Source organism: Nothoprocta perdicaria, unplaced genomic scaffold (assembly GCF_003342845.1).
Source record: "Nothoprocta perdicaria isolate Ctin4 unplaced genomic scaffold, notPer1 scaffold_12, whole genome shotgun sequence".
Taxonomy (NCBI): domain Eukaryota; kingdom Metazoa; phylum Chordata; class Aves; order Tinamiformes; family Tinamidae; genus Nothoprocta; species Nothoprocta perdicaria.
In genome coordinates this window covers 2,737,233-2,751,598 of record NW_020454316.1, presented here as the reverse complement: position 1 = coordinate 2,751,598, position 14,366 = coordinate 2,737,233, and the positions used below count along the sequence as shown (strand labels likewise).

General features: G+C 47.9%; 2 long non-coding RNA genes across 3 annotated transcripts; both read left to right on the top strand.

Moving 5' to 3' along the window:
* The first annotated feature begins 1,577 nt into the window (after positions 1 to 1,577).
* On the top strand, positions 1,578 to 4,125 carry LOC112959954. The gene is made up of 4 exons (XR_003251675.1): positions 1,578 to 1,627; positions 2,358 to 2,545; positions 3,504 to 3,589; positions 4,077 to 4,125. It is a non-coding gene; the product is annotated as an uncharacterized LOC112959954 (long non-coding RNA).
* A 3,207-nt stretch (positions 4,126 to 7,332) lies between these two features.
* On the top strand, positions 7,333 to 11,743 carry LOC112959946. Of its 2 annotated transcripts, XR_003251673.1 has the most exons (5): positions 7,333 to 7,539; positions 9,560 to 9,643; positions 9,732 to 9,816; positions 10,201 to 10,334; positions 11,197 to 11,743. It is a non-coding gene; the product is annotated as an uncharacterized LOC112959946 (long non-coding RNA). The 2 variants fall into 2 exon arrangements; XR_003251674.1 differs by lacking the exon at positions 9,560 to 9,643.
* Positions 11,744 to 14,366: the final 2,623 nt, after the last annotated feature.

The following is a 14,366-nucleotide window of genomic DNA, read 5'->3' as shown; positions in this document are numbered from 1 at the left end:
GTCCTCTCTGATCCCTGCACTGCAGCGTTTTCAAGCTTAGTATGGAAACAGGCTGCAGTTCGGATGGAGGGTCTCGCTGCGAGTCCCCGACCTCTGCAGCTGACCCAAAAGGAGGAGGCAACAGCATCTTCCCACATCTTCCCTCCCACAGCTGAATACCCCAAACCTGGACCTTCCACAGSCTTTTGAGCAGAGCTGAGCATCTCCAGAGGAGCTCAGGATGTTGTGACATGCAGAAATGGAGCCGTGGCAAAGCTGAAGGGCTGATTTCCTAAAAAGCTTCCAACTGGGCTTGCTCTGATTGCTGAGGGGACTGCTCAGACCTGGGGTGTTGGAGTTGCTGCCTATCTGCAGCACTTGCTGCTCTCAGGATAAACAAATCCTGCCTTTTCCCATTCCAGACTCTTTGGTTCGGGGTGGTGAAGGCTGCAGGGAAGGGCAAGGGCTGCCCCTCTCGGGCTTTGTGGTGAGATAGGAAGGAGTTAAGCGGCACCCGAGGGAAGGTGGCTGCTCTATTGTTCAGGCAGGGCTCTGGATCCAGCCTTGCCTTGCCGGGCTCTATTCCCGGATCTGCCTCCGGCTTCCTGCATGACCTTGGACCGCTCGCTCACCTTTTCTTTTCCTTAGTTCCCAAATCGTAACAGGGAAATAATTCTTTTCCGGTGGCACCTCGTTCCCCGCTGGCTTTAGGGTAGCGAGGTTCTTGGAGGGGAGCTGGGCACGTCTCCACAGGACAAGTATTCGCACGCAGGGCCCTGATTGTGGAACATGTTCATGCAGACATAGCTCTGCCCATGAACATGGCCTCATATATATGTATTTTTTGTAGGCTGTGGTAGAAATCCAGTTCCATTTGTGGTCGATGCAGCTGCCTCTCTCCCAGCAATTTAGGTTGCACTGCTCCCGTTTTTCACTAGATGGTGCTTTTGACCAAGGATTGCCATAACTGCYGTTCTTTTCTGCACCCAATTTCCTTATTTTTCTTCCCCTTTCTCCATTCCTTCCCCTCTTTCTGTGCTTTAGCACTACGGGGGACGCTTAATGGTGCAGGGTATTGAGCAAGGCTGGTCTGGAGGTCATAAATGCTGCAAGCCGTCCGCACCCAGCTTGTCTTCTGGGCTTTGGGTTTTGAAGCATGGATCAGCGGTGCTGGGCTGTGGCAGAGAATTGAATTCTTTCCGTGTTTTCTATTCCCATAAGGAAAAAGCTTCAAAGAGCAGGTCCCCTCCCCCTCGCTGCTGGTGAAGGGCATTTAGGGAAGCTGGAAAAAAAAAAAAACCCTAGCTCTGACAGATGCATTTATTTAACAAACCACCGCCTTTCCCTACCTTAGCAGAACATYGGTTGCTTTTTAAAAAGGCAATTGCTGCTTTTATGTCCATCTTTGTATGCAGGGGACGGCTCCCCAGCCAAGGTCATTGCCTGCTGCACGCCGGGACGACGCGGCCCGTGTGGAAGGAGCCCTGATTTCTGCACCATGTCCATGGGTGACGAGGGCAGCGGCCGGTGCCGGCTGCTTTCCCGCTGCCAGGCACAGGGAGCCTTGGAGCAGCCCTCCCTCTTGCAGCGAGGGAGAGGGATGGGAATGCAATGGAGCATCCCCTGCGTGAGCTCATGCAGTGCCAAGGTGAGCGGTGCTGTCACCGTCCATGATGGCACCGTGGGGTACAAATCAGGCAGCCTGTCCCAGCGGGGCAGCAGGGCCGGTGGCAGCGCCGGGATGCCAGGCTGCTGTGACACTGCCAGCAGCATCCCGACACTCCCCTCGGGAGCCTGTGGCTGCATCGCTCCACGCTGCCTCCCCGTGGAATTTTACGAACATTAATGAACGGGGCCGGGTCGTGGCTCTGACGCCGCTCGGGCACGCRCACGTTTCTAGTCGAAGGCCAGGGGAGGTTCTGCCCCTGGCACCGCGGCAGCGKTTGCGCGTTTGCGAGGGCAGCGCCTGCAGCAGCCCCTGCTCACGTGCTGCGTGTTGTGCTTGCGACAGTGACGTCCCCACAGCAGGGACACGAGCTGTGCTGAACTGCAGCGTGACACGGAACCCCTCTCGGGATTGGGAGCTGACAGTGATTTCTTTGTCATTCCCCCCATTGTCATCTTCCCACCACACATGCGTTTGTTCATGGGTAGTGAGATATTGGTGACGATGGAAACTTGGGGCTGCTTCACAGGGGAGCCTTTTGCAAGAGCCACCCAGAACCGCAGGGTCCACGTTCACGAGAGGGGTGAGAAGAGGGGACTGTGAATTTCCTCGCAGCGAGCTGCTCTCCCAGCCTGTCCTGGCTGAGATGGAATTGCATCACAGATGGATGTTTTTCTCTGAGATGTGCTTTGATTTATTGTTTTACTCTTAGGGAATTTGCCAGTATCTCCCAGATGACGTGATTGTGAAATGCAAGCGCACCGTACCTGTGTGAGGGAGCGGATTGTGCTCTGAGGTCTGGTTCTGCGCTCCCTCCTTGCCTTTCCCCGCATCCCTGTGTGCCACAGAGCCAGCTGCTCCCGGAATAGCTGGGGAATGAAATGTCACCGTTTGAAACTGGTGAGTCACACTTTTTGAAAGAGGGGGAGCATTATGAAATGCTGCGGTGGGCAGAGCGTCTCCTGAGCTCGGAGAGACGTTCAGAGCTGCAGCCCGGCCAGCGATGGAGCCCATGGGCTCCAAGCAGTGGCTGCCGCGGGCATCCGGCTACAGGAGGACCTCGAAACCCTTTGCAAAGTTTTATTGTCTAGTCCAAACGCCCCAAATACCCCAAATAGCCACTGCTGCTGGAGCCGGGCCCCTCTGCCAGCAGGACTCGCTGTGTCTGGGTGACAGCTCACCTACAGCGACTCTTAATTAAACCTCCCGCGCCGCTGCGAGGGCTGTAATTACAGGGAGACCTGACTTAAGCAACCACTCCAGGGACCAACAAAAAATATATTCSTTACCAGAGCAGGGAGGAATAGGGTTTATTGAATACATTTTTGGGATATTTCAGGGCAAGTTTGTAAAACAAGCAGGGCTAATTAGGCTGCTGGCTTCTCTGCATATCCCAATATTAGGATTATGCCCTTCAGATACCRGGAGTTAACATAATCAGGTTTRTTTATTTATTTAYTTTTCTCCTTTTAAGCACATCSTTGAGATCTTTTTGTCTTTAATAGAGSCCACACAAAAAGTGTCAATTGGTGCAAATGGSGGTGATGGTTCCGTGCAAGGAGCTGTTGTTTATCAGAAGGGCAGAGCTGTCCCTGCCCAGGGTGAAAACACTCAGTGAAAAAGCCGCATCCCTCTCTGCTCTGTGATAACCACCCTGTGCAAGACTGCCTGGCAGGTACCAAGCACTGCATCCCTCGAGCAAAGTGGCTGGAAGGGCTGTGCTGTCTCACTGGTGCCGCTGCCCCATCTCGCYGCGGGAGGTTCCTGTCCTGCAGCAGAGGTGGCAGCAGGGCCGTGCGTCACCATTTGCAGCCCAGGGTATTAATCTGAACTGCCAGCTCTTTCATTAATATTCCAGGCACTGGATTCTGGTGGCCATGGAGAGGACAGGCCACCCATTTGCAGGCTCTGCTTCAGCAAGACTAACCCCCAGCTGAAGGACAGGTAAGAGCAGGAAAGAACAGTGTCATAAATAGTCCCAGTATGGGCCAGCAGGACTCCTCTGGAGAGCCTCCCCTTAAGTGGGATTCTGGATGTGTGCCATGAGCACCCCCTCCTGATTGCAAGTTATGCAGCTAATTTAACAGGGATTTTGCAGGAGTCGGTCCTAAGGGCGGTTAATGCCACAAGACTTTACGACATGTGTATTTCTATCCCAGATTTTAGCTGGTGTTAACTAGAAACCCACATATTCTGTCGTCACTGGGTTTGACACAAATAAGTTCTGACTGCAGAAATTTGCTGCAGAGTCCAAGTTTTTGTTCAAGGCAAACTAAAACAAACCAAGTGCTTCTCGGCTCCCGACGACAACCTTGAGAAGTCAAATCCGGGTGCAGTTTCACATGCCTTTTCCTCAGCAGCAAAGCCTGCTTATCTGCCCCACCCTCTTTTCTCCTATTTATTGTTTTTGCCTTTTTTTYCCCTCCCTCAGATGGTTTCAGGGATTCGGCTGCCACTGCGGCCTGCAGAGAGTCAGAGCAGCAGCACTGCAGGGACCAGGAGCTGCAGCAGGAGTGAGCCAAGGAGCCAGGTGAGAACGAGRTACCCTGGTTCTTTATCACACATCTGAGCTATCAGATAGTCCAAAATAGCTCTAAGAGATGTGATTGCCAGTGCATCAGCAGTTCACAATTATAATTACGGTGTTTTGGGGCTTAATATTATCTCCTTAGCCTCTGTTTCTTCTAGCAAGAGCATCTACTTGGTAGTTTTTTCCTCCCCAAATCCTTAACGGAGATTCCTCTAATTCAAGTTCCCTGCTTAAATGATGAATACAAATATGCCCCATTGCAAAGTCAGTTGCTTCTTAGAATGAAGTTAGCATCACTTGAAACTGAGTAACTAAGGATGAACTTGCCAAGTATACAGGTGTTGAATTCAGGAGGTATTGGAAGTTTCAAAGATACCTAATGCTTCCCTTAATGGATTTTTTTTCTTAAGGAGGAAGCAAAACTCTTTATTATCTCAGGTGGGTTTTCCCAGGCTGCCTAAGGCCACCCATCCTCAGCTTCTTAGGTCTCGTCAAAGTTCATACATGATGTGTGGGGCTCTTCTGACCTGAACAAACATTTCAGGTCATTTTGAAAGGGCAAAATTATTAGTGATATGCTTTGGGGGAAAAGAAAAACAAAATAAGGGAGGGGAGAGAGAGAGAGAGAGAGAGAAAGAGAGAAAGAGAGAGAGAGAGAGACAGAGAGACAACCATAAGGTTGGACACTCATTAGCAAGGCATTTTCAGAAAACAATAGAAGAACAGACAAAAGCCAGTCCAGATTCTGTGGTATTTCCTGAAGGGCTCCCTCTGGCACATGGCTCTTCCCTGCCAATCCTTTTGTATTGTTTTTGATAATGAACAGAAACTGAACTGATGATTATTACATTGTCCACTAAGTGATTCATTTACATTAAATAATGTTCTAAAAGTAGGCTTTGGGTGGATTTTTTTAGTCACTTCAATTATTTATTTGTACARTCTAATTACCTTCTTTTAACTCTCCACTGTACATAATTATTTCCTGAGTGCTTCAGCTAAATCACATGGGATGTAACTCCCCTCAAGTCAGTGGTCCAACAAGCATTGACCAAATGCATGAAGCAGCATGGTCTGCATCTCCAGMGAAAGGCTTAGTTTTGAGTGACCACCTCTAGAAAACCAGCTGGGAAGGTGCTGAGGCTCCCAAGCATATGCAGGTCCCTAAAAGTTTTCGTCTGTGGCTGAAAGTCAGACTATGAAGCACAAACTCTGCTGCATAAAGCACCACAGTTCCTTCTATGTACATCTCAATTATTGCTGCATATCTGCACTGAGGTTTCTTTGTTAAACCCAAGGCTTCCATTACAACTTGAGGCTTTTCTTACAAAGGTCAAGGGCTTTGTTTGATCCTTTTTGGAAGAGTGTGACTGAGGTGATGTGCTTGAAGGCACAGGGCAGTAGTGCAGTTAGAGGAACTTCACTGTAAGAAGCTATTTAGTCCCAAATCCACTTGAGGAACTCCAACCAGCAAATCATCAGTCCTTTTTCAATATAATGAAGAAAGAAGGGGATTTTGTTCTGCAGAGTTTGCATGCCTGTACCTGCCTAGATAGGAAAAAAAAAAAGACTCTTTGCAACTAATTTCCCATCAACTTGTAAGCCAGTGGCAGAGAGGACAGTTATATTGCAGTACCTCTGTAGTGTTTCCRGCTGTGAAAGACATTGCACTAAAGCTCTTTGCAATACTGCGTTGTTATAACTGGTGCAGAAGCTGCTAAGTGGCTACCTAAAGTCTAGACTTGTCTCTGTACACTATATTTCTGTTGCTTTGCATGGGAAACTACTTCGGAATGGTCTATGATTAAGCAAACTGTCCACCCTTTAGGATCTCCCTGAGATCCTTTGGCTTTCTTTTGGGTTAGATGGCATCATCACAAACCCAGATAAAACCCAGCAGATGCATAAACAATCCCAGCCCTCTCTCTGCATAAAACCACAAAGCAGTGAATTGCTAGGGCCTCCCCTCCTGCCTTCTGCTTTAACCCTGCAGCAGCGTTGCCCTCCTTGTCTTTCTGCTCTCCCAGGAGCCCCCATCGCTCCGTGCTTAGTGGCAGGCGATGAAATCAAGCCGTGCATTAGCAGCTCCATAATAGCTTTGCTCAGTGGAACCCAGCTTCCTTCATTAATCCAGAAAATGAGAGTTGTTTTTGTACATTTGAGAAGCTAATTATTTAAGTGCTGGGAATTAAAGCTCGTCAGATACTGGAGACTGATTTTGGTTGTGTTCCCCAGGGCATGGGACAGGATGGAAGGAAGCTGGGTTTGCACAGGTGTGTTAGCCCGTCCCTGCCTGGAGCAGGAAGCAACAGCCTGGATCCCTTTCCACCTTGCACAAAAAAGCATCTCTCTGTGTATGTCCCTTTCCTTACAGACACTGATGGGTCTTCTCTTGTGAGCAGATTTTCATGCCTCCCCTGAGCCGCTATTTTGTTTTATTCGCATTCCCGTAAAAAGAGGTACCCGCTTGTGGTTGACCTGGCACAAATATTTTACACTAAACCAACAATGCTGTGTCTCAACTGGATTTTCAGTGGGAGAAACTAACTCGCATCAGTTGTCCCTCCATCCTTAGTTACCTTTCAGCCCTACCCTTGATCACCATATTCCGGGGGTTGGATTAATAACTGCTCTCTAACTTAGCAAGGGACTCGTCCAGTGGCTCAGGAAGCTGAAGATGACTTGGGTGAAAACCCCCCATATCTGTGGGAAACCACAGACAAGGATGGATCTGCTGTCACAAACCAAGTTGTTACAGCACAATGACTCTCAACAGTAGATGGGTGATTTTGACATTCTTCCCAGAAAACGACAGAGAACCCATTGATGCTATTGCCAATGGGGGATTTAGTTCTGATAGTGTTGGTGGATGGATTCACTCTTCATTATGAACAGCTTGCCAAGAACAAAATTTTCATTTTAAATGAGATAGCCAATGTCCTGTGTTGTCTTCAGAGGCTGAGGAAGTGAACTTTGCTGTGTGTTCAGTTGCAGCCAGATGTTGAAGTGTTGTGACATTTTAGCTCCATTTAAGTCAGTGGCAAAATTCCTTTTGAATTCAACTAGGACCAAAATTTCATCCTGTGGTAGTGCTGAAGGGAAATCTAGTAAATGATCTTCACGTAAGTAAATCCAAGCATTCTGTTTTTTTAGGACTCTTTTCAACCTATGAGCTGGGAATCCTTGGAATTCCAGGCACTACGTCGAAGCCGTCTGCAAAAGATCACCAAGACAAGTGAGCATATTGGCAGGGCTCCGTAATTCCCTTAGGAAACTTCAAGGCATGATTATAAAGTCCTTTGTCAGCTGTATCTTTTGAAGTCCACCTGATTTTGGACTCTCTGGATCAACAAGCATCCTTTTGGTAAGACTCGTGCAACTGAACTGACTCTTTGTCACTGAATGTTGTGAATTCAAGGAGCCACGTTATCCTCTATGATAGCACTGGGCTAGGGACAAATCTCTAGGGTGGATCTGGCACCCATCAGATGCTCTTACTAATAGGTTGGACTGAAAAATTCAACTTTTTTTTTTTTTTTTTTTTTTTTAGCTCTGTTTTCAGCTCTAATTTTCAGCTCTAAAGGAGCTGGTGCTGCTGGGGCTACACCTGCAATTCAGGGTGGTAGCAAGGCTGCTGTTTTGTCCCTAAGATAAAGGAGCAAGTAGACAGTAGTCCCTGCAAACTGCTAGGGTTCTTAAGGAGCTCAGATGAATTTCATTAKGAGTTAATGGCAATCAGCTTCTGGCAGAATAATGCAGATTTTACCTGGTATCTCCCTGGTTTTAAACGCTGTGGTCAGACAAACAACCCAGTCTGCTTTAAYGGTTTTGGAGTACGTAACGGTGGTGCTTTTTATTTGAACTGCAATTCATAATACTTAGATGAAAACAGGCTGGGGTAGAACTAAAGATTTTAAAATAGTTTATTTTTAAAATGCTAAAAAAAAATTATATTTAGGGTTTTGGAAAATGGTTGTGTTGGGGGTTTGGAATGTGTAATTCCTGGTAGATCATGGGAGAATTTGTCCTTTTTAGAGTGCCTGGAAACATGCAGAAGAGGCACTGAGGAATCTTCATGTATTATGTATTGGTTATTAGCGTGGAGGGCCCTCGTGCTTGTAAGAGCAAATTGGCCCTTTGTGAGCAGAACAAGAGGCCACAACTGCATCTAGTGTTTTAGCTGCGTGCACGCAGGCTGCCTGCTCTGGGTCTCCTGCTAGAAGATGAAACAGGGTGTGTGTTTGGAGACCTGGGTCAAGGGGAAGCCCAAAAGGAGTGAGTGCCGAAGTCCAGCATCTTCCAGAGAATATCCAAGCACTGCTTATCGCCTGTTTATATTGAGGACTGCTTGCTTCGGTGTCTCATTGGATATCTCTCCTCCTCTACTCTTAAGGGGTGTAACTCTATGAAAAATATTCCTGAGTTGCTTCCTCAGTTCTACCAAGCACCTTCAGAATTAAGAACTTTGCAAGYTTTTAGATCCATGAGTTTCAAACCAGCAAGCAAGACCAACCCTTGAACAGTCCTGTTGAAATCCACTTTGAGAACTGGGCTCGTCAGCCTCTTGTGGGTTCAGTCCTAGGACAGACTCACTTGTAATTCATATTTTTGTTAAGAATCCTAGCTAGAACCTCGGTGGTGTTTGTGCATCTGATCTAAGGGAAAGGTTCACGTTTACCAGCAAACTAAAATGGGCACTTTAATGCATTTTATGTGGAAAAGTGAATGAAGTAAGGACTGATTTATGGCTAGCCAGAAAAGTCGGAAAGTTCCCCCTTGGGATGATGTGGATGGAGGATACAGTTGGTTTGAGTTTCGATGTGGAAGAACTCTGCCACTTCCCAACTGAGCTATCGTGTAACATAGATGAGTCTCTGGAGGAAGAGTTTGCTGTACATTTGCAGTATGTTTTAGCTACTATCAACATTTATATTCCATTGTCATTTGGGGGAAAGCACTAATTAGCATAATCATCAATGCTTTAAAATTAAAAATTCCTCCAAGAGACACGGGAGGCACTGGAATTATTTCCTCCCCCCAGAGGCAAATCCTTTCCCAAGCTGTCTGCTGCACCAAAAGGTTTTATTTTAGAAACACTCCCAAGCTGTGCCCAGGAGTAAATTAAACTTCAGCAAATGTGTAAAACACATCAGTGTGTGTGTGTGTGTGCGTGCACATAGAGCAAGCAGCTATGCTGTATGTAAACTACAGCAGTTTATATGTGGCTGTAATTAATAGAGGACAAAAAGGTGTCACTATTTTCCACTCTTATTTTGGTTTCACTGGTGTTAAACAGTTACCTGGTGCTTCTGTGCCACCTTCACAGTATGGAATGGAACAACTGGGAGGTATTTGTAGAGTTTAGGTGTTTGTGTATTTCCCAGGAAAGATTCTGGTATCTTTGCAAGATGGAAAGCAAAGGGCTTGATAACACTGCCCCCTTCTAGAGCTTGCTGCAAGCTTGCCAGGTAAGGATCTGGCCTCAACAAATCTCAAGAGCTTTTATTTTCTATACTGTTTTAGAGTTTATTTTTATTCTGTTTCCAAAAATTTCAGGTCAGATTTCCAGCTGAAAGAGATTTCTCCTCTTTCTGGAGAATAAGGTGCCAGGAAAACCTTGGGGAAATTTGAAGCCAGAAAGGTAATGCACATGCTTTGGAAATGCCCCTGGAGATTCAGTCTGCAAATTTCTACTTTCCTGCCCCTGGGAGGTGAGGGAGGACTCAGCACCTATTGCCATTGATCACAGAAGTAGCCAGAGCAGTGTCCTGTGTGTCAGTTTGATGTGTCTTGAAATGCTCTTAAATCATCACTCTTCAAGTGCTGCACCGTGAACCTCAAGGAACAGGAATAGTTAAATGTTGTAGTTGTTCCTGAACTTGCAAAAGATAAAAATGTGCATTTTCCAAAGTATTTCTTTCAGAGGAGGACTGTAATCAATGCTGGTGTTCTTTCTTAAAAGGAAACCCTTGTTCTTTGTAAACTTACTTGTTTTTTTTCTGCATAAACCAAACACCTCCATTAGGTAAACATGAGGACTCTGCGAGAAAAGTGGCACAGAAACCTCCATGAAAATTTCAGAATCTGCAGAGCATTGAACATATGTATTGTCTTTCGGGATCTGATTTCTTCAGAGAGATGGTCTTAAATTTCATAGCCGTAAGTTCTCGCTTTTATCTTTATCTCCTGTTTTGATGCTGTAGCCATGGAGAAAAACCCAGGATTAGTAACAGTAGGTTGTTGCAGAATAAGAATAACCCTCTCCTTGGATTTAGACTGTAGTAATGTTGTGGTGTTTGTTTMGTTGGAAGATATTCAGATCACTTACGTAGATGCTATTAGGATATTAATCACCTACTGCTTTCCATTGCATTCACTTCTATCCACCTTGAACTCGGTGCTGGCAGCCTTTGCCTTGCATTTGTGCTGAGGAAGTTTAGCTGGTTTTCACAGGGGAGGGAACAGGGGACTGGGTAGCTCTTTAGCCCCATTGCTTTTGGAAGCAGTGGTTAATTCCTGCTGTAGGTCAATTTATTAATATTCCCGCTCTGCTGCARGCATCAGAGTACCCAAACCTAGGAATGTTACTTAATTTGGCCAATAGTGAATGAAAAGGGAACTATTTTGAAGCTGAAATGCCTTAAGCTCTACAAGACACACTGAAAAACAGCTGCTTTAACAGCAATGTCTARCAATGAGTTTCCAGCTTGCCCGGGAAGCTTTTGTTGTTTAGCTGTAGGGAAGGGAAGGGGGAGGTGAAGCTTTGCTCGGAGAACCTGGGAAGAGACCGGATGCCTTGGGTGAGGACATGGACTAGGAAGTGTCTTTATGGTAGGAGCAAAGACCTTGCTCGTGTGTGGCAGAGCAGGCCAGGGGAGAGAGGGCTAAACATTTGACCATAAAGTTTTAATTTCACATGTACAATTGATATCCCTGCTATCTTTTGCCTCGCCTGCGTCTCAGCAGGTAGCCTCACGCATGCTTTGCAGCTTTTCTTTAGAAAGTCCTTGGGCTTTTACAGGAATACACAAACCAGAGCTTTTCCAGCGTCTTTAGGAAGAAAGGGATTTTCATYGCTTCGACTGGACAGACATCAAATGATGACAGGGACACAGAGAGATAATGTCACATACTGTAAGTTCTGCCAGTAAATGTGCTTTTACAACATGTATCTTGTTTCCAATGATCCCAATCCTGCCTTGATTCACAGAACTAGGTATGTGTGACTAGCTAGCTGGAAGGCTACTGGAAAAAAAGGTAATTAGTCAAAGAGAGACCAACATCTGTTTAAAGATTGGCTTCTGGATTAAAACTAATTGGTAGCTTCCTTTGATGGCCCTTTTGTATTTGGATGAGAAGGATCCAAGAGAACTCATTTTTATCATTTATTTTCTTACCTAATTGAGCGGATGATGTTGGAATGCCATCATGACGTCTATACATTTCTTTTCAGAAGATAAAAGAGCTGTTTGATTAGTAAATGCAAAAGATCTGTATTTTCTGTTGATTTTTTCATTACTAAAGATATGGTAGAGCTTAAGATCAAGGTTATTAAAAACAGTATATGACATTTCTTAGGTGAGATGTCTCTTTCACAAATGTCTGCTGTAGATTTGCAGTGAAAATAAGGATGATATTAAAAAAGTAAGCTTGATCATGGCATATAGAAGTTTCCTTGGTATTATTTGTCTTTGTGAAAATATGACAAGTGTGCAGCATTTAGAGTACATTTCTGTTACAACTTAAGTCAATAAAGAATATTAACATTGACTTAGTGGAAGTAGAAAGGAATCATTGTTGAATCCAGGAGGATGGTTTTTAGCACTGTGAGAGCCTCCTCCGATCTAAAAACCTTTCATTTTAGCTCAGTTATAATTGTCTTTACTATTGTAAAATCTAATAACCCCCATCAATCAGCCCTGGACAAAGACAGAACTAAAAACTAAAAGAAAAAAAAAAAAAAAGAGAGAGTAAGAGACATGGGGGAGGGATGAGTCCCTGCTCCAAAGAACTCATGAGCTAGGAGAAGATAAGAAAGAAATTCTAAGAGCTGTAGAGTTTAAGGAAACAACCTATTGATCATCAGGTAGACAACGGTACTGGTGGCATTGGTATGTAAGTGGTTTAACGAGTCTCTGCTTCTTCCCATGCATGGCAAACAAGGGAGTCTGATAAAGGGCTTAAAGAAAGAAGCYGCGTCCTGTCCTAGGTGTTACCAGGGTGTTTGTCACAGACATGGGAGAAAGAATGACTTTCATAAAACAGACCAGTCACACCATTTCTTATGTTTAAAAAGGACCCATTCATACTGTTGGGAATGACTCTTAGCAAAGTGTCTGGCAGGCAGCTCCTTAGTGTGGCAAATGCTCAAAGCTGAAGTCACTGAGCTGTCCTCATCAACACCAGGACACACAACCAGGGTGTCCTGCACATATAGGGATCTTCCCCCACAGAAAGGACAAGTACTCAGGTTGTATGGGTGAGGAGGTGGTGTCAGAGCTGCGGTGGGGAGCCCTGTGTCTGCAGATGAACGTGTCTCCGGGGGCGAGAGGCTGACACGTGGGAAGCAGATGCAGCAGCAGTTGTTACCTCCTCAAGAGGCGTGGGCTGCACATTCACTGTGGTAACTTAATGTAAGGRTCATGGAGGGTCAAAGGGAGCGGGGAGCCTCACACCGGATTTCACACATAGTCTTCTGAAATGCTGTCCTCAAGTGCTAGCTGCAATTGTSTTTGATTTCACTAAGCTACAGGCCAGGGGACTGGACAGGGCCCCGTAACGCCTAATACCCRAGATTTCAAGGTTACTGATCCTTGAGAATGTTAATAGCATGCTTGGAAAAGTGGATTGAACAAATAAATCAGCAACACCTGCCCACCACCTTTTTCATCGTGCTCTTGACAGGAAAGTAAGGACCAAATCTCTGCAGAGCCTCCTGCATCCCTCCCTTCCCAAATGGAGGCAGAATTCCCCTCCTTTCCCCCTCACCTCATTACACTGCTCCCTAACTCCACAGCGTGTGCGGCCTCTGATCTAAGAGCTGTGTTCGGGTTCAGATGTCTTTCCTTGCCTTCATAKGTACTTGTATAGTCATTTTTGGGGAAAAAATCTGCAATAACACCAGCTCTGGCACCAGAGCCCTCTTGCTTCCCTGCCGTGGGAACACCAGGACAGGAGGACAGTGCTTCCTTGGGACTGTACACAGTCCTCAGGMCAAACCAGACCAGGCTGCAGCATCTTCCCCCCGTTGCCAATGATGCCGATGCCCGTGGAGGCCGATTACACCCAGGCCTGCCCCTCGCGAGGCAGCACCGGGGCTGTGAGCCCGGAAGGGTGTCGGGGAGGAGCACCCGGCTCTCCCGCCGGGCCCACCCTGCCCCCGCGGAGCCCAGGGGGCCACAACGGCGCCTCCCGCCTCGCCTCGGGCCCGCGGATGGCGGAGGCCGCCGACGGCCGTCGCCAGGGCGACCTTTGCGGCTGCCGGGCAGGGCCTGGGGCAGCTCCGAGGGCGGGAGGCGGCCCCGGGCCGGGGGCAGCGCCGCCCCGGCCGCCCTCTCCCCTCAGGAAATCACGGAGGTAACGGCGAGGCGGCCGCCGCCAGCGGATGTGACAGCAGCGCGCTCCCATGGATCCGCCAATCGCCGCACAGMCCGCAGCGCGACTGACAGCCGCCTCCACCAGTCCTGCCGCTGTTTTCGCCACCTGGGCCCGGCCCCTTCTCTTCGTTGGCTACTTCTATTGCCAATCACCCCCGCCCTTCCCGCCCCTTTCCGGCGGGGAAAATGCTAGGTAGGAAAAGGGTGGGGGAGTAGAAAGAGCAAACGACCAATGAGACGTTAGGGAAGGCGCAGCCCGGCGTCGGAGTGGCAGACGACACAGCCAATCGCCGCGCTCCTCGGCCCCTGCGGCTCCCTCCCGCCGGCTCGGCGGGGCGAACCTAGCGCCCCCCCCCTCCGCGCATTGGTCTGTTCCACTCGGGGCCCGGCGGGCTAGGCTGAGTTAGCGGCGCGGACCATCGCACCGGGCGGGCGCGGGGGGGTGCGGCAGAGGAGGAGGAGGAAGGCGGCGGCGGCGGCGGGGGGGCGTTTTTAAAGAGACAGGAGCCGAGCGGGCGGCCGGCTGGGGGAGCGGCGGCGGCGGCGGCAGGCGGAGACTCGCCCCCTTCCCCACACACGCCCGCTCGCACCGGGG